Genomic DNA, 14,825 nt, shown 5'->3' on the forward strand with positions numbered 1-14,825 from the left:
CCTCGGAAAAGCGCTTCAGAACAGGCCACGCCCACCTCTACGTAAGGGAGCGGGAGGAGCCGCTGGTGGGAAGGGAGCGAACCCCTGCTGCATCAGCTGATCCGGAGCCTGAAGCGCCTTGCAGCCATTTTGGTTACTGGTACCCCCACAACTGCTGACCGTTTCTCCAGGATCCCGAAAATTAAGGTGTCCATAGTACCTCTAAGTTTTCCGATTAAGGGACCTCTGGCCAACGGTAAGCCCGGCCGAGGTTTAACACCTCGCGTAGTAACCCGCGGGAATTTTCAGCCTCCCTAAACTATTATGGCTTTCTTTGTCCGATTGAATGAGGTAACCAAGACCCATCTTCCGCCAGTTTTCCCTGAGAGGTCAGTCTGGAACTGCTCCAGAGAGCAATCCGATTGGCTCTTAAAATTACTTTTCTGCCTGATTCTTATTGTTGGGGCGACTTCCACCGGTACAAATGAAGAGTGAGGAGTTCTAGTCACTGGCCTTTTGAGTTAAAAAATATATATAGCTAAATAGACATCGATACTACTGTCCCATCTATAAACATCAAAAAGAAAACTGCTAGTGATTAGAATGGAATTATAAAATGTGTTCAATCCAACCTGATCGTTTAGTCAACAAAATGCTTATTGCATGTCTTCTATCTGTAAATCGTAACAATTTTCTCTAAAACCCCAAAGACACGTTCTGGTGTCTTTAAAGTGTGTGTGTGTGTGTGTGTGTGTGTGTGTGTGTGTGTGTGTGTGTGTGTATTCTGTATACGGTGTATATTCTCTATATATGTATATACCAAATATGTGTGTGTGTGTTTATATATGCCTAATGCCCCCCCCCCACACACACACACACATACTTCATATGAGAACTGCCCTGGCAAAACTCTTTCCTTCATGCTACTATTGTATTGTAAACACTGTATTGTGGTTCCAATCACAGTGTAAATTGTTTATTCCTCTACCCTCCAACCCTCACTAAATCAATAGTCCTCAAATTTCAGTTTGCATTACAATGACAGAACTATTAACGATACAGAGTCTCAAGGTCCACTCCCAGAGATTCTAATTCTGTCTACTTAGGGTGGGACCTGATTATTTGCATTTTAAATGAGCCCCAGGTAGTTCTGATTCTAGACATCCTGAGATTTGTTGGGGCTTTTTGTTGTTGTTGTTTTTAATTTAAATTTCAGTTAGCATACAGTGCAATATTGGTTTTAGGAGTAGAATTCAGTGATTCATCACTTACATACAACACCCAGTGCTCATCACAGTAAGTGTCCTCCTTAATACCCATCACCTGTCTAGCCCATCTCCTACCCACCTCCCTCCATAAACCTTTAGTTTGTTCTCTCTTTTAAGAGTCTCTGGTGGTTTTGTTTCCCTCTCTTCTTTTCCTCCCTTCCCATATGTTCCTCTGTTTTGTTTCTTAAATCTCACATCTGAGTGAAATCATATAGTATTTGTCTTTCCCTGATTGTCTTCTTTCGCTTAGCATAATACATTCTAGGTCCATCCACATGGTTGCATATGGCAAGATATCATTCTTTTTGATGGCTGAGTAATATTCCATGGTGTGTGTGTGTGTACCACATCTTCTTTATCCATTCATCAGTCAATGGACATTTAGGTTCTTTCCATAGTTTGGCTATTGTTGACAATGCTGCAATAGACATTGGGGTATGTTTACCCTTTCAATCTGTATTTTTTTTATCCTTTGGGTAAATACCTACTAGTATAATTGCTGGATCATAGAGTAGTTCTATTTTTAGTTTTTTGAGGAACCTCCATACTGTTCTCCAGAGTGGCTGCACCAGTTTGCATTCCCACCAACAGTGCAAGAGGGTTGCCCTCTCCCCGCATTCTTGCCAACACCTGTTGTTTCTTGTATTGCTAATTTTAGCATTCTGACAGGTGTGAGGTGGTACCTCATCATGGTTTTGATTTGTATTTCCCTGATGATGAGTGTTGAGCATCTTTTGATGTGTCTGTTAGCCATCTATATATCTTCTTTGGAAAAGTGTTATTCATGTCTTCTGCCCATTTCTTACCTGGGTTATTTGTGTTTTGGGTGTTGAGTTTGATAAGTTCTTTGTAGATTTTGGATATTAACCCTTTATCAGATATGTCACTTGCAAATATCTTCTCCCATTCTGTAGGCTGCCTTTTAGTTTTGTTGATTGTTTCCTTCACTATGCAGAAGGTTTTTCTTGATAAAGTCCCACTAGTTCATGTTTGCTTTGTTGCCCTTGCCTCTGGTGATAGTAAGAAACTGCTCTGGCCGAGGTCAAAGAGGTTGTTGCCTGTGTTCTTCTCTAGTATTTTGATGGCTTCCTTTTTCAACATTTAGATCTTTCACCCATTTTGAATTTATTTTTGTGTATGGTATAAGAAAGTGGTCCACGGGTAGCTGGGTGGCTCAGTCAGTTGAGCATCTCACTTCGGCTCAGGTCATGATCTCATGGTTTGTGGGTCTGAGACTCGCATTGGGCTCTGTGCTAACGGTGTGGAGACTGTTTGGGATTCTCTCTCTCCCCCTCTCTATCTGCCCCTCCCCAACTTGAATTTTCTCTCTCTCTCAAAATAAATAAACTTTAAAAAATGGTCCAGTTTCATTCTTCTGCATTTTGCCGTCCAGTTTTCCCAATATCATTTGTTGAGGAGACTCGTTTTTTTCCCATTGTATGTTCTTTCCTGCTTTGTAGACATCCTGGGATTTGATGTTGAGAATCACTTTTATCACTTTCCAGCTCCTAGATGGCACAAAATTTGTCATAACATATCTTTCATCCCCACTTGGAACCTTAAATCTGACAGAGTAATGGCTCTGTTAATATTTCATACAAAAAAAAGTCTAGACAGTAATAGTAAAAAATTAACTATGACATTTTTGTACAATTCTGTAAGAGGTACAACAAACACTAATTGGAAAAGGAAAAATTAGAACATGTTGAAGTCCTCTCAAAACAAAGCAAAAAACAGGGGTGCCTGGCTGGCTCAGTCAAAAGAGCGTGTGACTTTTGAGCTCAGGGTCATGAGTTTAAGCCCCACATTGGGTGTGGAGATTATCTAAACAAATAAGTAAACTTTAAAAAACAAAAACAGGACAAGAACTTTATAATGGAAGTAAAATACACAAATAATAATAATAATAAAACACACCCAAAACAAACCGACTCCCTAAAATGGAATCTGAAATTCCTACTCAGATTTAGTAATGTGATGAATTATAGAAAGAGTACTGAGGGGCGCCTGGGTGGCTCAGTCAGTTGAGCATCCAACTCTTGATTTCCACTCAGGTCATGATCTCACAGTTTCATGGGTTCAAACCCTGCATCAGGCTCTGCGCTGGCAGTGTGGAGCCTGCTTGGGATTCTCTCTCCCTCTCTCTGCCCTTCTCCCACTTGTACTCTCTCAAAATAAATGAACATAAATAAATAAAATGTAATTTATTTAAAAAAAAAGAATATTGAAAATTAGAATTCTTTTTGGTGGAGGTAAAAGTAAATAGTCTTTTTACAACACAGGCCCTCCAGCTTCAAAGAATTGAGAATTATTACTCTTAAACTACAAAATTATCTTCCTTCCTAAAGAAGAAAGAAACTATTTCTTGGGCATTTTATATTAGTGAGGATTCTTTCCTCCCTTTACAGTTATCACATATAATTCTTTGTCTTGTCACATTTTTTATTAAACCAGGCCTCCAAATGTTCCTATCCTTTGTTTCCTTCTGATAGAACTGACCACATTTTTTCTTTATTCTTGTGTCTCATTTATTTATTTACACTCCACTCATCCCACAAAGGAATTGAAGTGATTTACTCTTGTATCAAATAGACAGTTTTCTGGAGTGGATCAAATGGACAGTGTCTACACTGCTCATTATGACAAGTCATTCTTGTTAGTGACAGGAAACTATTAAGATTGCCTTAAAATATATAGCATCTAGTAGTCCAAATAAAAAAGGCAATAACAGAAAATGGACTTTTTGTGTGAAACACATTTCCCCTACTTAGGAAACCATTCTCAGACACAGGTTTGTGATGGATTCAGTTGGGCAATGCTTTGTATACTCTATCATTTTTACTGTTTATTGTTAAACTTACTGAAATTGATTATAAGACAGAAGAGAAATAAATAGAGGCCAGAAGAAATATTATTTCTCTTGTTTCCAAATGTTTCCTTAACAAAAACTAGGAAGGAAATCAAATCATACTTTACATTCTTTAAACTAGTCCCATTAGGTAAAAAAAAAAAAAACAAAAGAGTAATAAATGAAATTTAAAATCTCAACCTGTTAAAGCAGTAACAGCTTCCCTACCATTCCACAAAGAAGACACTAGAAAATCTTATATTTGTCTTCTCAAACTGGAATCCTCCAGTTCAATGAAGAGTATATATGGATATATATATACTATATATATATATATATATACATGTACATATACATATATACTATACATATACATATACATATATATACACTATATATATACATATACATATATATACACATATATATATGTATATGTATATATATATATCCCTGTAACTAAAGCTGACCCCTTTCCTGATGTTTTTCAAATTTAGCTGAATAAATATTTGCCAATAGGCCTAGGATTAAAAGAATCTAAAGGAGCACTGAAGAAAAACAATGAGCTAAAACACAATTTACCTTTTTTTTCTCTACCCCTCTCCTCTTTCTTTAGTTTGGCATTCATAGGCATGTGGGGAAAAAAATTATATTTTATACTTAGGCATTCTATAGTTCCTTGTTGCTGCATAACAAAACTTGGCTTTAAACACTTAGTATCTCGAGTAGTGTCTGTCGGTCAGGAATCCATGAACATTTTAGCTGGGTGGCCCTGGTTGCAGTCATCTGAAGACTCGACCATAGCTAGAGGATCAGCTTTCAAGGAAGTTCACCCACGGGACTGTTGGCTGGAGTCCTCCAATTCCTCTCTGGCTGTTGGCAAGAGGCCTTAGTTCCTCACTCCATAGACTTCTCCCCGGGCTGCTTAAATGTCCTCTTGACATGGCAACGGGCTTCCCCCAGAGCAAGTGATCCAAGAGATAGCACAGCTAAGACAGAAGCCGCAGTGTCTTTATCACTTAATCTCAGAAGTGGCATCACTTTGCTGCTGCTATATCGTATGGGTGACACAGACCAAACCTGCTATAGAGAGGGAAGGGACTATACGAGGCTGTGAATACCAGGAGGGGAGAATCACTGGGCCTGTATTGAGAGCTAGCTACCACAGTCAGCCCTCTTCCCCCCACCCAGTCATTTACATTTCTCTCCCATGCGAAATATACCCATTCCTTCCCAAAGCCACCTATAAAGTCTCATCCTATTACAACAGCAGCTCAAAATCCAGCATCTCGTTATCTAAATCAAGTCAGGGTATGGATGCTGCTGCTTAAACACAGCTCCTCGAGTACAGTTTTCTCAATTTAAAGACCTATGAAGTAAAAAGTCAAGTTACCTGCTCTCCATATAACACGCATGGTGAGACAGACAATGAGATGGTTATCTACAAAGAGATAACCATTGTAGACGTTCCTATTCAGAAGGGGTAGGGACAATAAGAAGTATACAGTGATTACTGGTTCGTAGCAATTCTAAAATCCAACGAATGTTCTCTGATTAAAAGCAATTCTATTCCCACCTGGGATAACATCTCTATGGGTCTTGGTTCTATCTTCTGAGTCATCCTTCTTTGCCCGTGAAAGGTAACCCATGTTTTCAGTTGCATAGTTTGCTCAACCAGCTTTCTGTCAATGGTCTTTTGGAAGTCAAAAGACCCCTTTTCATTTTGTACTCTCACTGTCTCCATCTCTGTCAGGGTTCAAGCAGAGAAGTGAAACTACCAGAATGGAGATAGAGATATATGAAGAGATATATGAAGATATAAGAAGAGATATATGAAGAAATCTGTCACAGAGGTTTGACCCTACAAAATTTGGGAATGTGGTTAAACTGTCTCTGTAAGGCTGTTACTTTTGGATCCGTGGCTGGAGCTTGAAGTCCACAAGGCAGGGAGTCACGAAGGGAAGATAGAGGAGACTCACGACAAGCTGGAATGCAGAAGCACAAGCCATGGTCACGGGGACCGCCTGAAACAAAAGCTACCTTCTGCTGCCCCTGACCCTGACATCCTGCAGAAGCCGGAGTCCTTTGTTCCAGAATTAAAAACACATTTGACTCAAGAGTCAAAACTGAAAGGAGGATCCGGCAGAAGACCGAGCAACTTGCCCTCTCTGGCTTTCTGGCCTGGCTGCTGCCACATGCCACGGAGGTGAACCAGAAGATAAGCAACAATATATGTGAGCTACAAAGTGACTACTGTATCACTCCTGTAAATCTCACACAAGAATCTCTTTTGTGACCCACCCCAGCCAGAAACACATCAAAGGGAATTCCAGGAAAAGTAGGTTGACAGATTGCAAAGCCACCAAGCACACACTTGTACTATTATAAGAATGGAAAGGTGCCTGGCTGGCTCAGTCAGTGGAGCGTGCAACTCTTGATCTCAGGGTCATGAGTTCGAGCCCCACACAGGGTGTAGAGATTACCTAAATATATATATATATATATATATATATATATATATATATGGTGGACTAGACAAAAGAAGCAATTGAAATCTTGATTTTTTTAAGTTCATTTATTTTGAGAGAGATAGAGAGAGAGCAGAGAAGAGGGAGAGGCAAAGGGGAAGAGAGAGAATCTCAAGCAGGCTCCGTGCTGTCAGTGTGAAAATGAAGAGTCAGACGCTTAACTGACTGAGCCACCCAGGCTCCCCGAAATCTTGAATTTATTTTGTGGCCTAATACCTATTTAAAACTTTTTAAACCTGTGTCTTTCAAGTCATCTAGTATGGACTTTTTAAAGAATTTTCAGAAGTGGGGGCAGGGAACCTGGGTGGCTCAGTCATTTGGGTGTCCCAACTCCTGATTTCAGCTCAGGTCATGATCTCAGGGTTGTGGGATGGAGTCCTGCATTGGGATCCACGCTGAGCATGGAGCCTGCTTAGGATTCTCTCTCTCTCTCTCTCTCTCTCTCTCTCTCTCTCTCTCTCTCTCTTCCTCTGCCCCCTCCCTTGCTCACACTCTCTCTCTCTCAAATCAAAAATAAGAGAATTTTCAGAAGTGAAGGTTTGTTGTCATTTTCTAAATTCTTATCCCTCTCTTCATTTGAATCATCTAGGGCTGCTGGGGATGAGTTTATCATTGTGTGGTGCCAGCCAGAAAAACACTATTTTCTCACTGGAATTCATATGAGGTCATTTACCCTTAAAAGATATGACACATCGGGGCGCCTGGGTGGCTCGGTCGGTTAAGCATCCGACTTCGGCTCAGGTCATGATCTCACGGTCCGTGGGTTCGAGCCCCGCATCGGGCTCTGTGCTGACAGCTCAGAGCCTGGAGCCTGTTTCAGATTCTGTGTCTCCCTCTCTCTGTGACCCTCCCCCGTTCATGCTCTGTCTCTCTCTGTCTCAAAAATAAATAAACGTTAAAAAAAAAAATTAAAAAAAAAAAAAAAAGATATGACACAGAACCCACCAGAGCCAACAGGTTCTGACAGATGCAGCTCACTAACTTGCCTTTTCAGTTTTTAGGTCATGATTATTGTTAATCCTATTAATGTAATTTATTGACAAGATAAGGAAGCACATTCATTCTCTTTCGCTCTCCATCTCATTTGCGTATACACAAACGTGTGCTTAGGCACTTTGCTGCCCTAGCCAATTATGTTAAAAGAATAATAAGCAACTTAATATAGACCGGATTTGAGCTCTTAACAAGGTGCTGCTATATGCCTTTAGGATTCTACCAATCAGGAATAAGGTGAGAGAATGTCCGTCCCATTCCAGACTTGTCAGTCAGGGGCTACCCAGCTCTCTCCCCAGGTAACAGCCCTCTTCACCCTTTAACTGATGTTAATTTCCCCTATCCAGACTCTCAATGCTTTGGAGACATCACCATTGTAAGGTCAGTCCTGATGGTAACCTGGTTGTAACCTTATATCCCGGTTCTAGTAACTAAGTTTCTCCAGCCTGGGTTCTGAAACCAAGTCTTTTACCTTGCCTACTTTCAGTAAAAGGGACATATTTGTTTGGATTACTTTTAGCCCTCTTGGACTATGGCTGTCTTATTCTCACAGTCTTGATTTATATCTGGTAGATTCTAGGTAGATCTCCAGAGAAGGGATGGACCCATATCCCTGTGTTGCCTTTTACTAATCAGGCTAGGTTAGTATGTGCACTAACAACATGCCAAGAAAATGCTCATTCTTTATATTATATAAAATTGAATGCAGACCTCCCTCCTCTCCATGTAAACTGTTTTACTCCTCCATGGTTTGGTGAAGTCACCTTGAACTGTGAATAGCTACGTCAAAAGACAAGAACTTTTGATTCTCTCCCGTAATTATTTTCTTCAAAATCTTTATTTTCTACCTTAGAGTTCCAAATTGAGTGACATTGAAGATTCCATTTTATTCTTGGCTCAGAAGAGACAGAGATTATCCTGGAGCTTAATATAAGAGATAATGTGCAAGGACACTGGTATAGTTTAAGCCTTTCCAGGGGTGGCTGACGCAGTTGGTAAAGCATGTGACTCTTGACCTCAGGGTTGTTAGAGCCCCATGTTGGGTGTTCACATTACTTAAAAATATATTCAATATAAATTAAGCCTTTCCAGTCCACCCCATTCCCAAGGATGATCCCAACCTGCACTCCCTGAAGTTCTACCAATCAGAGTCAAGAGAGTGGATGGGTAACTGTCTCCCTGTACACCTCAATCTAGACTGGTTTGAGCAGTCAGGTCATCTTATACCTGGATTAAGCACCCTGTGGCTTGGATGAAAGATAACTGAAAACAGTGTTTTGGAATTTCAAACATCCTGAGAGAGGCACCGGGGTGGCTCAATCATTAAGCATCCAACTCTTGACTTTGGCTCAGGTCATGATTTCTCGGTTTGTGAGCCCCACGTTGGGTTCTGTGCTGACAGTGCAGGGCCTGCTTGGGATTCTCTCCCTCTCTTTGCCCCTCCCCCACTTGTGCACGCACGTTCTCTCTCTCTCAAAATAGATAAGCATTTATATATTTTAAAAACCATATTAAAAAAAATCCTAAGAGAAGGCAGGCTGCATACACCTTCCAAGGAATGATTTCCAGACCAGCTGTGTAAACCAAGCAAGGCGTTCATGGGTATATTTTATGCTGTGTGCCCTGCTCTTTCTTTAAGATAGCTCTGGTCCCCACAACATCCTTAACGACATTTGATGAGAAGACAGTCTTCTAGAAGAAAGGAACGGAAGAGCATGACTGCTTTATTAATTAAACTTTGGAAGACTCACATTTGGGCTCTGAGTCTTTTTTTTTTTTAATGTTTATTTTTGAAAGAGACAGAGAGTGAGTGGGAGAGGGGCAGAGAGAGAGGGAGATGCAGAATCCAAAGCAGGCTCCAGGCTCCGAGCTGTAGCACAGAGCCCGGTGCAGGACTTGAACTCACAAACCGTGAGATCATCACCTGAGCAAAAGTCGTAGGTTTAATGACTGAGCCACCAGGCATCCCTGGGCTCTGAGTCTTAATTGGCTCAATATGAACTATTTATTAAATTTTAATTATTTTTGTTACAGGAATTTTATTTTTGTTTTGTTATTGTAGCTATTTTTTTAAAAAAACACAAATTTAGATGAAACCTAATTTTCTAATACACTTCTAGAGTCATTTTATAGCTAAGTTACCAGAGATTTTAGAACATTAAATAATTAGAAATGGACCTAGGTTTCTTTCTATATGCAAAGACAACACAGTAAATTGTGATCAGAGTCCTTCCTCTTATTATAGTACATCTATTCTCACTAGGCAATTTTAAAATACCAAGCTGTCTTTAGCAACAGTAATTCAGTGGGTTTGTGCCTAATATATTCATGAAGGGCTTTGATGGATTTGATAACCATAAGCAGCTGTTAACATTAAATTGCCATTTAATTTTTTTCAGTGACTTTCAAAGTTGTCAATATTAAACAGTAGTGTTTTACAAATGACTAAGACCAATAAGAATAAAATTAAATAAAATGTAAAAGGCTCAAATGCTCCCTTTTTTCTGTAATATCCCACTACGAAGCAAACAGAAAGGAAAAAAATTTTTTACAGGACCATAAGTCCTGCTTTGTATATTTGACTATAATTTCCATTGTATATTACTATACCCAGTAATTCTCCCATCTCTTCCCCACCCCACCCCACCCCCATTTAATTTTTGTCCTTTGTTCATGTAGCTCAGCTTTGGTTGAAAAAAAAAATGAATTGGAAAAACTACTGGGCAGGTCCACTTAAGTATGAACCTTAACTACAGTGGCAAAAAAATTAAGCACATTTGTCCTTATCCTCCCACAAGTAGGTGAGGTATGTGCTTTTTTATTGTTATTATTTCTTTTTATTTTTCCAGCTTTATTGAGATACAACTGACATATATAACGTTGTGTAGGTCTAAGGTGTACAATGTTATGATTTGATATATGTATATAATACACAATGTTTACCATAATAAGATGATTGCAACGTTGAGGCATGTGCTTCTTAATGATCTAGGTGCCCCCCAAAAAAGCAATGGACCACAATATTCTCTTAGATTCTGTGCTGATGCCTTACTCTTCAAGAATTAAATAAGAATTCTAGCTCTTATATTAAAATTATTTACTTTTATTTCCTCACCTGAAATAAACTTGATCTGTTATTATATTATGTTTTATTTATTTATTTTTTGTTATATATTATGTTTTAGAAAATATAAAGCCAACACTGAAGCTGTGGCATTTGCTTTGTGAAAATGGAAGCAAGCAGTTTCAAAACCTGTCCAATAATAAGATTCTTTTCAATATTGTGAACCTGGGGTCTGTCAATAATTGCTCATAGAGTAGATCCAATTCATCCAGGACCAAAGGAAGAGGCTGGAAATGCCACAACTCAATGCATGATTAAGAAAAGGCAAATATTAACTCAAAAGATTAAATGGTCAAAAGTAAAAGACAAAAAAAAAAAAACCTCCTACAAATCAATAATAACACAAACAACTCAAAACATCAAGAAAAAAAAGACTAAATAGGGAAGAGATTGAGAAGATATGACTATAACATAGAAAGAAACAATATTATTTATATTTACATATGTAAAAATACACGGTATTATATATATGTATAAATATATATATCCATCAAAGCCATGTTCAATCCCATTTCATAATACAAAATTTTGAGGGTCATTTTTTACCTTCATCCCCCCCAACAGTATAATTTTATGACATACTTAATCTGGATCTCAATTTTCACCCGTATACTTTCTCCTTGTTGGATGAGTAAGGTGATTTTATGGACTAAATTTTGGTAAGCAAAGGAAGTCAGTACTGCTGGTATCCACCTAGTCTCCGCGTTTGTGGACTGCTGCAGACGTGTCTATGGCACAGTGGGGGCGTCGAGAATTATGCCGTGTACCACACTGTTGGGCTTCACTGTCCCTCAGTCCGTTTGCTCAGCATTCTGAAGACACGTTGCTGTGCGTCAGGAACATGCTTCCCCCTTGTTCTCATTCTTTGCTTTAACCCTGAGACCACACTATGGCTTCCTACATTGTGCCTCCAAGAACCATCTATAGGAGGAAAAAGACTGACAGAACGGATCCCTCTCCAGCCAGTTTGCTTTATATCGCCATGAGCATTTAATTTTTGTAATAGCCATTTTAATTTTTTTCAAAGGTAAAAAAGTACTCTTAGATTTTTATGCAATGCTGTCGAAAGGTATATTAACTTGCCAGAACAATTAACTCGCCAGAGTGCGTGCGCACACACACACACACACACACACATACACACACACACACATACACACACACACACACACAAGGAATTCCTAAAGCATCCTCCAATTATATACTTTCTTTTATTATGTCTCCTCATTTTTACATTTCAAATAAAATATAGCCATGTACTTGTTGGGGGAACAATGTTCATATGGACCATTTTCAGAGAAATATTTGGTTTTTTCTTCTTTTAATTTTTTTAAATGTTTTATTTATTTTTGACAGAGAGAGAGAGAGAGAGAGACAGAGCATGAGTGGGGGAGGGGCAGAGAGAGAGGGAGACACAGAATCCGAAGCAGGATCCAGGCTCTGAGCTGTCAGCACAGAGCCCGACGCAGGGCTCAAATTCACAGACCACGAGATCATGACTTGAGCCGAAGTCGGACGCTCCACCGACTGAGCCACGCAGGCGTCCCAATATTTGTTTTTTTCTATATAGAAAAATAAGGGGCGCCTGGGTGGCTCGGTCGGTTAAGCGTCCGACTTCGGCTCAAGTCATGATCTCATGGTCCGTGGGTTCGAGCCCCGCGTCGGGCTCTGGGCTGACAGCTCAGAGCCTGGAGCCTGTTTCAGATTCTGTGTCTCCCTCTCTCTGTGACCCTCCCCTGTTCATGCTCTGTCTCTCTCTGTCTCAAAAATAAATAAACGTTAAAAAAAAAAATTTTAAAAAAAAAAAGAAAAATAAATTCCACATCTGTGATAACTGTACTGTCATGACATTAAGAACTATTTAGCCCATACTTCAACATGGCAAGGTGAAATATTCTCTAAGTCATTCAAATAACATTAGAAACATATTACTTGCCTAAAACAAAACACTATACTTTTAAAGCTAAAACTATATTTTAATATATTTGTTAAAAAAATGTACTGCACCTTGACCGCAAAAGATAAGCACCTACACAAAATCGATGTTAATTAGACAAACTTGATGAAACAGATTCAATATATAATCTGCAAATAGGCCAATCTTAGATAATATCTGAAATGATTTCCTCTGGCAGATAATGGAAACAAGTATCTTCTGCTCCTCTAGATATTCTTGTGGTTCACTTTGTTGTAGTTGTGTTTTTATTTTGTTTGGGTTTTTTTTTCTCAATTGAAAATACTTGAAAACCATTATTCATAATTTAAAGTTTCAGTTACTTTGAAATTTTCAGTCTTTTCAGTCATTTTAGTTTCTGTCAAAAGACATGACATGTAAATACAGGAAGACAGACCTGAATGAATGACTAGAAAGCATATCCCATTTTCCTTTTCACATATCATTTCTTAATTTTAAAACTAATATAGAAAAGCAATAAATTTGACACATGAATTATTAGTAAAAAATCTCACATTTGTTCCTTCAAATATATTCATGTTCTTGATCTGTCATAATGAAAGACAGTATCAGTGTTACTCAGAGTACAGTCTACTGACAGGTGCCAGGCCACAAACTGTTACCAGTGCATGAAATGATAAGCATAAAATGTAAGTGTATTTAGAAACTTTTATAGCAATTTGTATCAGTAAACATGGATTAGAGGTTTAATAACAAAAAATAAATGTTCCTTGTATGTAAACCAATTTGACAATAAATTTCATATTAAAATAATATTAATAAAATAGAGAGTCTGTTTTCCTCTATATGAAAAAAAAAAAATGTTCCTACCCCATAGATAGCTTGAGAAGCACCGGTATAAATAACCAAAATCAGTAGACACTATCCATACTCAAACGAATAGTTCTAATTTTTTTTTCCTATTAAATTATGTTTTTTAGAATCAGAGTTACAATACATTATGAATATACAACCAAATTGAATAGAGCACAAAGATTTCATTAACCTGAGATCATTTTTCAGAACACCGTTATCAGTAACATAATTTCTAAATACTATTTAAAGAAAGTCTGTATCTTCTTGTACGTATCCCTAACATCTAACATACTCACAAACTAGCTACTAAATAAAAATTTGTTTAATTAAGGGCACATCAATGTAGATCGGCCATGATGAATCAAGTCAATCAAATCTTTGCTATCCAACTCAATCACAGAATAACCTCATGTTTCATCTCTGACTTATGCCCTTTCTCTCCTTTAGGAATATCTGTGAGCTCCACATGAATGGAGCATAGAGTTCCATCTGTCCAGAACTTTGCATATATGATTTTCCATGCCTAGTCACATAAGCACTTTTCAAGCGTTTGAGTGCATCACAGCTGCTAAAATTTCATCGGTCAAAAGGAGTCAAATGATCGATCTCAGAGCCAAGCAGTGGGGGAATATTCCTTAACCACAGTGGATGCTGCAAAATTACTGCAAAGAATATGGATGTATAATGCTACTTCTGGAAAGAGAATGAAAAGTTGGAATAATAATCCAGTCTACCACACTGCAATAGGCAAGAGTAATGACCCTCACCCAAAGGTGTCCACATCCTAATCCCCAGAACCTGTGAATATGTAATGTTACATGGAAAAAAAGGACTTCATAGAAGTGATTAAATTAAGGGTCTTGAAGTAGGGAAATTATCCTGGATTACTTATGTGGGCCCAATATAATCTCAAGAATCCTTATAAGAGGGAAACAGGAGGGTCAGAGTAAGAGATGTGACAACAGAAGCATAGAGATATTTTAAGATGCTATGCTGCTGACTTTGAAGATAGAAGAAGGGGCCACCAGCCAAGGAACGCAGGTGGCCTCTAGAAATTAGAGAAGGCAAGGGAAAGGATTCGCCCCCTGGATCCCCCAGAAGGAATGAAGCCCAGCTAACACCTTGCTTCTAGCCCACTGAAAGCCATTTCCAACTTCTGACATCCAAATAATACAATTGTATTGTTTTAAGCCCCTAAATTTGTAGTAATATGTTATAGCAGCAATTGGAAACTAATATACACACTTACAAAAAATCTATAAACTGGGTAAGAGATTTCTAAATCATCAATAGAACCAGAATATGTAATCCTACT

At 38.6% G+C, this 14,825-nt stretch overlaps 1 long non-coding RNA gene across 1 annotated transcript; it reads left to right on the plus strand.

The window, feature by feature from the left end:
• Positions 1–18: 18 nt before the first annotated feature.
• Positions 19–6,157, plus strand: LOC122209091. Its single transcript, XR_006197445.1, has 2 exons — positions 19–235; positions 5,849–6,157. It is a non-coding gene; the product is annotated as an uncharacterized LOC122209091 (long non-coding RNA).
• Positions 6,158–14,825: the final 8,668 nt, after the last annotated feature.

Source organism: Panthera leo, chromosome A2 (genome assembly GCF_018350215.1).
Source record: "Panthera leo isolate Ple1 chromosome A2, P.leo_Ple1_pat1.1, whole genome shotgun sequence".
In the NCBI taxonomy this organism is placed as follows: domain Eukaryota; kingdom Metazoa; phylum Chordata; class Mammalia; order Carnivora; family Felidae; genus Panthera; species Panthera leo.